We start from the raw sequence: 13105 nt of genomic DNA on the forward strand, positions 1-13105 counted from the left end.
TGGAACTCTGAAGAGGGGTGGTGGGTAGTAGTATGTTTGCAACATCCCATTCTCTGGTGTAGACAGTAGACACAGTTATGACTAGTTTGGTTGCACTATAGGAGCCTCAGATTGGAGGTTTATCAGACTGCATTTTAGTTGAGTGTTCTGAGAAATCAGAAAATGCCATGGGGGACCAGCTCATTTAAGCAGATGTGACAGATTCAGATGCAAAATATTGTATTCTGTTTGCTCTTGAAATTTTCTCTAAAACAATTAATTCTACCCATATCTTAAACCTCATTTAATTTTACTTTAGGTTATTGAGTTAAGTCTGGAGTTTATCTTTTGGATGTAACCCACTTTGTCTTCCTGGTTGTAACTCTTGCCTCTTGGGGAATAATTTGGCTATACTTCCTTAAGACATAGCAGTCTCAGACTACTTTGGATAACCCCCCATCTTAGATTGGGTTCACTGGAAACATACTTAAAGATGAAAAGTTAGGTGCAGAAAGTTTATTGGGAAGTGCTCTCAGGAGATACACCTGTGAGGAGGCAAGGATGGCAGCATTGGGCAGAAAGAGAAGCTGATATGCAGTGAGGTTGCAGCAGAGACGTCAACCAACCCTACAGGGGCTCTAGGGCTGAGATGGCCTTTCAGAGTTGTCCCCCTTGAGGCCAAGGAACCCGATATTTATAGCCAGTCATTGACTGTGGATTGCTCCCTGGGAATGGGCATAAACTTGGGTGAGGTAGTTCCCTGAGGCTGAGGGAATATCCCAATGAGGAATACTTCCAGGAGCCTTTATTAGCCAACATTTCCAGCTGATGAGGGATGGGTGTCGGCCTTTGAGAGCAGCCACAGTGTTGCTCTCTGGCCAGGCAAAGCACCACAGTACCTACTACATCCTCTTTGTACAATGTACACACAGTGTACACACAGATTTTCCAATGTACACACAGTGACTGATTAAAATTACCCATACAACTGGCCTTAGTTTTTGTAGGGTCATGTTGGGGGTGAGATGGGGGATGAAGAGAAAGGGAGTCAAACAGGAACAGTAGGAGAAGGCTGAAATCTTATTTCACACCCTTCACAATTTTGCCCAGGGACACCCACAAGAGGCAAGGCCAAATACACCACAGAGAACGAAGGTTGGTGTAATAAATGTGGAAATTACTCCCATGGGCCATGCAAAAAAGAAGAAGTTTGTGCATTTTGTACTACTCTCTCTTTCCTTAGCTGCACATCTACAGACCATCTTTAATATCTATGAGGTCATCATTCCACTTGGCAACACTACTGTGGAATTACACAGAAATTGATCTACATATCACATGGCGGCTAACAACGAGGAGAATGAGCTTTCAGTGATTATTGAAAAGTTAAGGGACTAATTATGACAAAACTACTGCCTTTTCTGGAGAAGTTACCCTTGCAGAAGAAAGAGCAGTGAATCCTCCCACTAGGAGAATTTTTTTAAAGATAAGAGCTTGGCTCTTAATATTAAATTAAAGGTAATAAAGAAAATTTTAAACTCTGAGGGACGAAAATAATGGTAGTTCTGTTCTAATGTATGGAGTTTTGCAATGCCTGATAAAAAAGTACCATCTGGGCTGTACCAGGACTATAAAATTAATATCCACTGACCTGTCTGAAATATGCTCTTGTGAGTGATTGTGTCTCCAGCAGGTTATTTGGCTTTTCTTAGTACCAAAAATGTGCATCATCCACCATAGGGATGGAAAGATCTCCTTTTAGTGGTGATTATTGAGTTATTTCCCCATGATCTCGGAGAATTTTTGATCCCCTGACCACCAAGAGGCCACTTTCAATACTTTCAATTCCAAAAGCAAAAGTCATGGAACACTCCTCCCTTTCATTCACTGGGAAAATTTCTAAATGATGACAATTCTCTTATTCCCTGGGAAAGAATAAAGGAATATGGAAGATGTGTTAGAAAGAAATTTCAGATATATCCCTCTTCATTAAAGTGTGAATTTCATTCTAAATGTGCTCATTTCCTAAGTTGTAAATTATAGTCCGAAAAAAAAAATAGAACCTGGCTATTCCTAAAGTTTATGAAATCACGTAGTCTTTCCTGATGAAAAATTCCCTGCTCAACAACCAATTTGCCACTAATGATAATAAGGTCGTCCAAGTGCACAGCTGTTGGGTTTCCAATGTACACACAGTGACTGATTAAAATTACCCAGTAAAACCATGGAAGTGGGCTGTTATACTGGTTGGAAAGTTGTACATAGAAAGAAGCCGAAGGCATTGATGGAAACTGGTTGGTCAGCCTGCCATTAATTAGCAAGGGAAACCTCTCCTGTTTTAAATAATTTATACCTGCATCCAAAGTAAGTAAGAGGAGTATAACAAAGGAAGCATTACTGCTTACCAGGAGAACTTCTCCAAACACAGTTTACCAGCATAAGAGGTAACTGGGTTTGAACACAGTTCACCTTGTGACAAAGCTCAGCCTGAACAATTGATTCTTCTGATGAAATGATTTAATGTGCAACTGAAACTAGTTTGTCTACTAACCTAGGTATAAGGAGCATGTGGTGCTTTCGTATCTTTGGCGGGCAAACGGCATCAGACATTTTTCGTTGTTTATTCTATACTTTTAGGGACAAGAAAAATATCTTAGATCCTTAGACCATTTCTTTTTTGTGTATTTGACTTAAATAGCTGGCAAAGCCATTGAAATAAGTGCCATTTTATTAAATGGGAAAAATGTAGATTGATTCCATTCCTATAAATAATAAATTCTCTGAACATGTAAAATATTTCTGAAGCTGCATTAATGCACATTTGCATTTCTCTTTAATATGAAACAGCTGTTGTATTTTTCATTTTATGGCATTTTAAAGAGAAGGAAAGGATTGGGAACCAACATGAATCACAGGTCCCTACTGCATTTCGTTAAAGACAATATCACATTAATTCCTGTTGCTTCTGAGTCTGGTGGAGAACAGAAACTTGCTTCATTTTTAAAACCCTGAAAGTTAACATAGAAACTTTAATGTAAGCATTTAAATTATCAACTTGGAATGAGAAAGTGAGTCAGACCTGATATGCATCAGCCTAACTGCACCACTCTGGATTTAGGAGTTGGAAAGGTATAGAATTTACTTACATAAATCAAATCATCCTGATGAAAGGTAGCCACGTAAATCCCCATTTTTCACCTGGCATTCTCATTTGGATAGAAGAATTGATTCTTTTAGCAGTGGATTCAGCTGCCTTCCTTCTTTTGCTAACATGGTTTCTTTACAATTATGCAAACTAAATTTCAGTCACCTTCTTTATCATGGCCTTGGGAAATAAAAACCTGGCTGGTTAAATACAGCTGATGTTTTTCATTATAGTTTGATAACCTACATTCCACATACAATAACCAAACCTAGATTTTTTTTTTCCTGACATCCTGAGCTGAAAATCAAATTAATTTTCAGTCACCCTGGACTTGTGGCTTCGTATTTTCAATAGGATTCTTAGTGTACACTCTAAGAGGACATTTTGTTCTCCTTTCTGCCGCCTTCTACTTATGATTCTATACTTTAGCGTTATGGCCTCAGGGGGAAAAACACTATATTTTAGAGTCAAGTATATGTTGGGCAGGATTTTGACTGCTTCTTGTCTGCTGTGTGAATTTGGCAAGTTAAGTGAACATTCTGAGCTTTAGGATCTCTGTTTGTTAAATGAGAATATTTAATTGTTGCCTCCCAAAATTTTTATAAGGGCTGAAGGGGAAAATATGAGTAAAAATACTCCATTGCCTAGGACCCAGTAGGAACTCACAGATGGTGGCCTTCTCTCTCCTTCTCTCTTTCTCCTTTTTTCCCTCTCACTTCTAGCTCAAAGGACAGTGGCCAGGCAGTCGTCAAGGACTCTGTCAGCTGCGGGCTAAGTGTCTCCCACGGTGTGTTAAGTGGCATGAGAAAGTTTCCTGCAGATGACATAAGTCACAACCACTGTATATATGACAACATATCTATTTGTGTAGAAATTTCAACCCCAGGCTCAGCATGACACATCATTTTCTGAAGGCAAATTACAAAAGGCAGCCTTGAAGGCATGGAGAATCTCAAAGTTCTCTAGGGATGTTTGAGAGGAGGGCACTGTCCCAGACTTGGGATAGAATCTGTGAGTCCCTTTCAGGGCTCCTGGAAAGCTTTTTGACTGGAAGCTAAATAAGGCAGCAGGAATCTACCACACCAGGGTATGGCCATGGTCAAGACCAGACTACTCAGAGTTAACAAAACCAAGAATATATGCCAGGATTCAATGCCTGCAAATATATTTTATTCTTACAAAAAACTCTACAGTGCAGGGAGGATTCCTCATTTAATCACCTCGATTCTTACAACTCTTTTTTTTTTCTTTTTTTGAGAGAGAGCGAGTGTGCAAGTGTGCCTGCACACATACAAGCAGGGGGGAAGGGCAGAGACAGAGGGAGGAAGAGAATCCTAAGCAGGTTAAATGCTCAGCGTAGAGCCTGACACGGTGCTCGATCTCACGACAGAGAGATCATGACTAGAGCTAAAATCAAGAGTCAGATGCTCAACCAACTAAGCCACTTAGGCACCCTGATTCTTTCAACTCTTATGCAGTGAGTATTATTTGCCTCATTTTATAAATAAGGAAAGAGAAGCTTATTGAGACAAAACTGATACCAAAACATTGGTCTTTCCGTAGCAGGTGGTAGTGGTGTGTAGAATGTGCACGTGTGGACTCTAGAATCAGACACCTTGGCCTGAAGCACAGTCCTGACACTTCCTTGCTGACTGTCCATGGGCACTTTACTTAACTTGCTTGAATTTCAATTTCCTCATGTGAGCAATAGGAATATCTATAGGGTTGCTCTGAAGACTCAATAAGATGGTGGGCTAGTTGTGCAAACACACCCTTGAATCTTTCTTTTCTCTGTCTTCATCCCTCCTCCTTCTCACCAAACTCCCAAACCTCTCTTCTTGTAGCCTTTCTCATTTCAACAACATGTACCCCGTCCATTCATTAGCTATTAGGCCCATAGCTTAGAGTCATCCTTCATCCCTCTCTGTTCCCCTATGCCTTTCCCACCCCTCAGTCCAGCCCACAAGTCTCTCAGCTCTGCCTCCAAAATACTCTGTGAATCTATCTGCTAATCTCCCTTTATACTTTCAAACACATGGTCCCTAACTGGGCAACTGCTTTTACATATGCCCCTTACAGTCTTTTCTCCACATTACAGCCAAAGTGACCTTTTAGAAATATAGATTGTATCATATGACACTAGTGCTTAAACTCTTCCAATGGCTTCCTGCTGCACATAGACTAGACTCTAAACAAATTGCCTGCATGATTCCTGTTTACCAGTCTGAATGTATCTCATACTCTTGTTTTCCACACCCCTGCCACACTGGTCACCCCAGGGCTTTTGAACATGCTACTTCTCTGTTTGGAATATTTTCTCTCATGTTTTAGATTTTAGATCTAAAATCAAAGTTCTGTATATGATCTCAGAGAGTCCTTTGGACTCCCTGCCTTAAGTAGATCCATCCCAGCCACTCTGTCTTACATTATTGCTGTCCACCTTTCCTCTCAATTATTTATAGCACTTAACACCACCCTGTGTTATTTCTTTGTATGCTTCTTTGATGGCTTATTAGTATTTGTCCCTGTCCACTAAAACATGCTCTAAGGGGTCTGGGGCTTAATTTGATAATCAGTAAATAGTTCTGGGGCAGAGGAGGCACTCAGTAGATATTTGTTGAATGAATGAATGAATGAATGAATGAATGAATAAAAACAGCACAGCACATACAGTAAATACAATGCTATACTTTCTTCCTGTACTGAAAGCAGAGGCTGGAAGTAGTTTCAAAACCAAGCAGAAAATAAGGAGGTGGCTGGGGCACAGTATTGCATAGTGTAAAGAAGACAGCCTTTGGAGTCAGGCTGGCCAGGATTTCAACTCTTTCTCCTAAGCCTCAGTTCCTCTATTTGTTAACTGGGAATAATGATATCCAAGCTACATAGAGCTGTGAGAATGAAATGAAATGATTTACAAAATGTTTAGTACCAAGACTGCTGTAAACTCTAAATAAATGGTCATTCTATTATTTTTGAGACCTTGACAATTTGGTAAAAGTGAATTTTGTTGATTCACAAATGCTTTCTTTTTCCCTTTCTCCTTTCAGATTTGAGCTTGCTGGACTTGAGCATCAGGCTTGTGTTGGTTTAAGGGTTTGCAGGGTAAGGATAATTGCAAGACAAAGAAATAATTAGTCAAATTTCCTATGGTTTTCTTCTGTAACTTTTTAGTTGATCCACATCATTTGTGGTTTGTTTATCTTGATTGTCAAAGGACTCAAATTAAGAATAATTTTAATTTTATAAAACTGGTGCTATATTGACATATTGGGCAAAAGTAGTCAATTTTCACAAATGAATCTTCTCAACTGAATCAGATCAGATGTCCTTCAATCACATAAGATACTTACTGTGGTGGGGAAAGAAATGATTTGAATGAAATGTATGGTTGATTCCATACTCATTTATAAAAGTGGCTCAAACTATGGCAAATTTTTATGATTTGTTCCAGGTCATCTTCTAATGTGCATGTTATTAAAAGAGTGTGAGCCCACAGACTCATGGAGTAGTGGTAATCAGAGGGCAAATGTCCCCAATATTACCTCAGGATCAAAGCCTGTCATTCCTGGGCTGATGGGTATTGGTCCCTGCTCCCTGTTTTTGCTCTCTTTGAAGCAAATTAACAAAAACTATGACTTAGTGGTTATCTTAATTATCTTGAGAGTAACATCCTTTGTGTGTCAGCCAAATTCATGGCAATTCCATATTATTGGATGGAAGGGACTAAAGGCCCAAAAGATAAAAACTCTAACTCATTTTACATGAATTATTTTGAAAAGTAATATTTCTTTTAGGAGAAGATGTTCCTGTCTTCCTTATTCAGTTCCCTTGACCTGGAATGCCCTTTCTTGGCCCACCTCTGAATATCTGAACTCTGCTCAGTTCCAAATTCCTGCTACTTTCTCTATGAAGACTTTCTCTCTGCTGTACAATATGGTAGCCACTAAGCATATGTGACTATTTTATTAAGATTAAATAAAATTAGAAATTCATCTCATTCATACTGGCCACATCTAAAGGACTTGATAGCTACATTGGACTACCTACTGGAGAGCAGTGATAAAGAACATTATTCAACATTGCAGAAAGTTCTATTGGATAGCACTATTCCAAGAACTGCAGATGAACACACAGTACTCCCAACTTTCTCTGTCTTCTTGTAGAGCCTTGCTTGTTCCTTTTCGGAGCATGTCACTTTCTACCTTGATTTCTATCAGTGACTGTTTTCAAATGATGCTATGTAGAGTTCAACATGATTCAGGGTCTCACTGTACCACGGCAGGAGATACTAAATCATCTGGAATCCAGGACTTTGACCTTCCACTTCAGCCATTTTGTCTGTTTATCTGGTGGAGTTCTATGTGTGATTACTTTTGCTAAAAGTTTGAAAACCACTGTCCTCTTTACTCCTATTATATTTTCTGCTCAGACCCCTTGAGAACAGGATTTACTTTTGATTCACTTTTTCACCTCCACACTACTGTGGGTTTCCACAGTAGACCCTCAAGATTTCTGGTTGGTTGAATGAATGAGGAAGGCCCTAGAGCCTATGGCGAAACACAGCTCCATTCCATAAGCTCTACAGTACACTTACTGAAACTTGTTTGCAATCAGATCTCTCACGAATCAGGGACTGGATGATTTTCCCAACATCCTCATCACTGTCAGTGTTAGCAAAAATGTAGTTTATGGGATTTTAGGCTCCATCAATTACTTTCTTTTCTAACAATTATTTGGGTTTTGATTTACAGTTTGGTTTACCTTTTCTGATCTGTTTACACCTCTTAACAACCTTCCATTCATCCAGTTCTCCCTCTAGGGAGTTTAACCAGATTGGCCAATTAGCACTTCCTTTTTAACAAAAAGATAAATATTTCAGTCTACTCAAGTATGGAGGACACCTTGTAGTGATGAGATAAATCAGGACTTCCCTATAGATTTTTTTTTTACCTAGAGAGAGTGCATCACTTGAAACAATTACAACAGTAATAATGCATACACGTAATTGCATGTTTCATGGTTATATATCCACTGGAAGCTTTGATTTCTCCTTGGAGTCAAGGACTGTGGAATCACATGAGATTTCTCAGTTGGCTTGGAGGTTAGATGAGTTCTGTTGTTTAATAATTGTAATGTATGATGAATGTTAGTGTAAAGTGGGCTTAGCCAAAATGTATGATGTCTGACATCTGTTTCCACACCTTCACCATAATATCACTAGAATTATATAGTATTATCATGCATTCTAAAAGAGAATGTATCATGTATCCATAACAGATGGTTCTGGCCTCTCTGCTAATCGGCTGTTCAAATAAATTGGGTGACGATTCTAAGAAAGCACAAATCATGTATTAAAGTGTTATTTTATTTTAAAGAATGAGTATCACATTTTACTCCTTAGCTCTTTATTTATAGAGTTACTTGCTATGTCTCTTAATGAATTACTAGGTTTGCTGAAACACTAAATTGTCTTTGTTTAACTGAGGGTCAATGAATTGGCTTTTGATGCACTACTAATTTATAGCTGTGCAGGTGATGGTCTCAGCATCAATCTGTGATATTCTTTTATCTAGACTAATTCCAATATAATATTTCAATTTAGTTTTCACTAAAGCATTCAATTTGCATTTAAAAAGAAGTCAATATAGGATAATAAAATGGTGTCAACTGATCACTAATGAGCTGTTCCACTTGTGTAACACTGCCCTTCTTACTATGAATTGTCTTGGACTGATATCCACTACTCTGGGTGCCAGCCAAAAAGACTTGAATGTCTGCTAGTGCCATATACCCAGAGATACTAAATATGGACATACCAAATGGCTGTTTGACTGTTTATTCCATCTATGCCAATGTAAGTAGGTATGTGGGAAACACAAAACTGAACCAGACACAGTACATAACCTACTTGGGCAGTCATGAAAATAGCTAATAATAGTACAAAGAAGGGAAATAAGTGCCCTCACGAAAGTCCAGACAAGCTGTGGCAGGAATTCAGAGGGATGAGAGCTTGTTTCCTATGGAGGTTGGGAAGGCTTTACAGATGGCATGGCATTAGAGCAAGACCTAAAGAATAAGTTATGTCTGAAAAGGGTAGAAGAACATTTTTGACAATGTATTGGTTTTCTATTGCTACTGTAACAAAAGACCAAAAACTTAGTGGTTTAAAACAACAACAGTTTATCTCATAGTTTCAATGGATCAGAAGTATAGTACAGCATGACTCAGTTGGCTCTTCACTTAGGTGCTTACAAGGACAAAAATCTAAGTGTCTGCAGGACCACATTTCTTTCTGGAGACTCTGGGGAAGAATCCACTTCCAACCTCATTGACCTTGTTGGTAGAATTGAATTCCTTATGGTTGTAGCACTGAGGTCCCAATTTCCCAGTGGCTGCCGTCTGGGAGTCTATTTCACCTAGTACAGCTGTCTGTGTTCCTCATCCCATTGCCCTTTATATCTCAAATCTCTCTGCCTACTCCTTCTACTGCATCTCTTTAACTCTCACCAAATAAAATTATTTTTTAAAGGGCTCATGTGATTAAATTAGATCGAACCTACCCAGATAATTCAGGATAACGTCCTTATTTTAAGATCTGTAACATTAATTACACTTGTGAAGTCCCTTTTGCCATGTAACATACATAACATATTCACAATTTCCAGGAATGAAGGCATGGAGACATTTGGGGGGGCATTATGTCTACCACAATGATGGAAAGCAGTAGAAACTGAGGGACTCTTCATGGCATTAGTGAGGTTAGGCATGTGCAAAGTGACAGAACAAGAAACTGGGTGGGGAGGCAAAATTGATCACTCCTTCCATGTATTCCTAAAATACTTTGGTGATTCCACTAAGAGTACACTCAGGTATGTTGAGGTATTTTCTATTTGATCCTTGGGATCAGGGACCTGGCTTTATGTAATTTTGCACACCAGGGCTAGCACTCTGCCTTCTCTCCTGATGGGTAACTGATAACATATTTTTGCAGTTGGGTTGAAGAAAAGTGATGGCAATTGATGATAGAAAAATAGCATTTGGTAGGCCAAGGAGTAAATCTTTAAATGAGAATTGTCAGACTGAGGTGATAGGGGAGATAATTTCAGCAAGTGTCTTGTTGGTGAGACAGGAATCACACCGTGGAGTACACCCCGTCATCTCTCATGCTTGCTGTTTCTTACCCTCTTAGACTTGTACCACCTTGAAACTTTCTGATTTTGGAGTAATTGCTGTACCAGTTTTTTGTATTTTCAGGTAAGTTCATTGTTTTCCAGGTTTCTCAGTAATCCATAGCCCCTCCACACTGTAATGTGTTCCTCATATCTTGAAAAAATGTAATTTAATATCAGTTTACCACCTAAGCACCACTTAGTTCACTTAGCAGGTTAACAGGATAACCCTCTGACTCTGTTATTACTTTGGGTTAAATAGGGAGGCTACACTTCAGATGTCTACTCTTCTGGATTGTAGTTTGTCTACTTCACATAACCTTTCTGAGGCTTAGTATTCTCATTCACAAAATGGGCATATGATACCTCATAGATCGTCATTCAGATTAAATGAGAGTATGAAGGTAAGTGCTTGGTCCTTAGTCATTGATTAAATGGATTCATGATTTTTACATACCAATCCTCAGCCCTTCCTTAAAATGATTGTAGCACAGGGTCTTATTGGCTACACAAATGTCATTTATACATGAAACACCTAAAATATAAGCAAAAAGAAACACGGTGGCAATTGAGACCCTGGTGATAGGTTACCTCTTCTTCTCCCTTCCAACTGGTCCCTCCTTTTTCCTACTATTCCTCCCTCATTATGTGGGTGCCTCTGTCTCGGTCCTGGAAAAACATGGAACAGATTCAGTGTCAGGGGTCCTCTGTCAACCTGAGAGAGTCCCCAATCCAGCCTGTAGTGAAATCCCTCTTCTCTAGGATTTGTCTTACTTTTCATTTGGCAGCTCATCATGTGCTGTCCTGTGACACTTGTTCTCTTGTTTTAAATATCAAATGTTTATATCTCATCTCTCAAACTACTGTATGAGCCTCTAGTCACTCATTCAAATGCATTTTTGAGTACCTTCTATGTGCTAGGCACTGGAGAGGCAGTAGGGTCAAGATACACTAGCCCTTGAGTTGGTAGTCTAGTGTGGAAGATGGATAGTTAAACAATCGACTGTGATCAGTGTGGTATGTTTTTACAGGGGACAGAAGGGGGTTATAGGAGGCCAGTATCTTTATGCAGTCCATAATGCCTTGCATTTGATAGATAATAAATATTAATAGACTAAAAATGTTTATAACTTTACCCTGTTGGGAATTTAATTCAGCAGTATTATAGCTTGCTCTCTCCCAACTTGAGATCAGGCTCCATCAGAGATTTCCCATTAGGTCATGGGACTCTCTGCTCCCTGGTCAGAACCTGTAGCACTGCCTTCGTCAGGCCTAGCCCACGTCTGACTACCCACAATCTCTTTGTTGCCCTATTAATAGCTTAACCCAGTGACTCAGAGATTACTATGTACTTGAGAATCTATCCATGTACCAAAGGACCCTCTTTATTTTTGTTGCCCAATTCTTGTTTTTATTTTTGTCTTCTTTTCTAGTGTTAATTTTAAAGAAATAGGCCTATTTCATGGACAGGAATGTATTTTAGGAACAAGTGAAACAAAGACAAACCATTTTTGCTCTTTCTTCTTGATTGCTCTGAATTTCTGATTATTTTGTGAAGGATTGAGAGAGGGTTCATGGGCACCCTCAGAGGACTTAAAGATGGACAAGTTTACAGGCCATGATACCCAAGATAGCAGGCCTTTTATTTATGATGCTTATTCCATATGTATGCAGTTTTCGGAGACATCCTTCAGTACACTTGCTCCTTCCCCTTGAAGTCCCAGAACATTTCCTACATGCATCCAAGGACAGTGTACCTTCCAACTCCGCTCAAACTAGTGAGCATTCTCTAGCAGCAGCTCACAAAGGTGCAGGAGAGAATTATGTTACTCTGATCTTTTGCTCCTGACAAGCTTCCTCATGTGTGGTGAAATATAAATTGGATAAACCATGATTCACTATTAGATCTGGAAAAGAAATGACACTGAGATTCATAAATTAATGTGAAATCTATTTTCCGCAGTGATTGCACGATTAGGGAGAGCTCACTCACCTGTAGTTAGCAATGACAAATGATCACTGAAGAATCATGTTATTAAGTTTTCAGTGACAATTTTAAGAAAAATATTAAAAATACTTTATGAAATCATGAATGTAGCATTTGGTAAAGTGACTTTTTACCCAATACCTTAAAAAAAAAATCACGTGGCCCAATCATTACCTGAACTTCTTGACATACTAATTAACTCTGATTTAAAACAGCCATTATTTTTAGAGTTAAGCTTAGTGAACATTGTCTAATATTATTATGCGACCATTAATATGACTAGGGAAAATGAGATAAGAAAAAGAAGAAGGCAGTAATTAAGATGAGTAATTTGGTAACAAAGTTGAACTAAAGCAGGTTGGTGACTCTTCGGCATGTGATAATGGACATTATTGGTATAATTTATCTTTCAAACTAAATGACTTTACTTATCCCCTGGCCTGTTTATGTTAGATTTTTGTTTCTACAGACATTGGCAAATGAAATGATAGACATTAGAGTGAGTCTTTGGAAGTCATCAATTGTCAAGTTCAGGAATTTTGACCTCTGAATGTTACATGAAACTGACTAGATCTAGGTGCTTTCCTGAGATGTAACAATAGGGAAAATCCAGAATGAATTCAATGAGGAATATTTTGCAGCCTACAGTAGAGTCCAACATAAAATGGTCTTCCTTTTTTTCAAAAGAGTGATCAATAAGCTACCAGCTGTATCAGGACTGTATTACTGGAGGTGAATGAAATCATGAATGTTTTCTATGACTGAAATCATCATTCCTCATCCATGTCCAATGTAAAAGAAGAATTAAATAAATAATCTGGGTGT

The 13105-nt window shown here is 38.7% G+C and overlaps 1 long non-coding RNA gene across 4 annotated transcripts in view; it reads left to right on the forward strand.

Annotated features, from left to right (window-relative positions):
• Positions 1–10691, forward strand: part of LOC132678708 (uncharacterized) — a 234296-nt gene extending 223605 nt beyond the window's left edge. For all 4 annotated transcript variants that reach the window (XR_014137258.1, XR_014137256.1, XR_014137259.1 and 1 more), the window contains 3 exons: positions 6172–6226; positions 10314–10378; positions 10556–10691. This is a non-coding gene — a long non-coding RNA (uncharacterized LOC132678708). The remainder of the gene's footprint in view (positions 1–6171; positions 6227–10313; positions 10379–10555) is intronic.
• Positions 10692–13105: the final 2414 nt, after the last annotated feature.

This window comes from Panthera onca, chromosome A2 (genome assembly GCF_046562875.1).
Source record: "Panthera onca isolate mPanOnc1 chromosome A2, mPanOnc1 haplotype 2, whole genome shotgun sequence".
In the NCBI taxonomy this organism is placed as follows: domain Eukaryota; kingdom Metazoa; phylum Chordata; class Mammalia; order Carnivora; family Felidae; genus Panthera; species Panthera onca.